Here is a 487-nt window from a genome sequence, read left to right on the forward strand (position 1 = left end):
GCTCATCTCCGGCCTGGCGCTGTCCTTTCCCGCCCTATGTCGCCTCAGGCGCTGCAGGGAATAACAGACCTAGGGGAGCCGCCGGCCCCCCGCCTTGTCTCCAGGCCACCCGCCCCCCGCAGCCGCATGCACCCCTGGTTCTATTACTGGTGCCGTGGGGGGCCCGCCTAGCCGGTCAGGCTCCAGACTCAGCTCTCCGCCTCTAAACACAGCGCACCCCTGCCGGGCCCCTGTCTCCAGCAGGAGGTGACCTGGGCCCCAGAAGGGCGGTGCCGCTGAGCCCTCGGCCTCAGAGCCCGTCCACGGCACGAGGCCGTGTCCGTGACCTTCCACGCCCAGGGCCTTCCGTGCACGCGGCCCGCCCGGTGTGCAGGATGACAGCAGAAGGCAGAGGCCGCCCTGTGCCCACGCGCTATGCAGGGTGGTGGGCAGGTGCCGCACAGTGGACGCAGCCCCGAGCGGCGGGTGTCGGGGCAGGCGCCCCAGG

The 487-nt window shown here is 71.9% G+C and overlaps 1 protein-coding gene across 8 annotated transcripts in view; it reads left to right on the forward strand.

Moving 5' to 3' along the window:
- The window catches only part of ATP2B2 (ATPase, Ca++ transporting, plasma membrane 2), a 198,404-nt gene that overhangs the window by 188,783 nt on the left and 9,134 nt on the right, over window positions 1-487 (forward strand). The window lies entirely within an intron of this gene.

The sequence above is a fragment of the Condylura cristata genome, unplaced genomic scaffold (genome assembly GCF_000260355.1).
Source record: "Condylura cristata isolate star-nosed mole 26May11 unplaced genomic scaffold, ConCri1.0 scaffold00033, whole genome shotgun sequence".
NCBI lineage: Eukaryota > Metazoa > Chordata > Mammalia > Eulipotyphla > Talpidae > Condylura > Condylura cristata.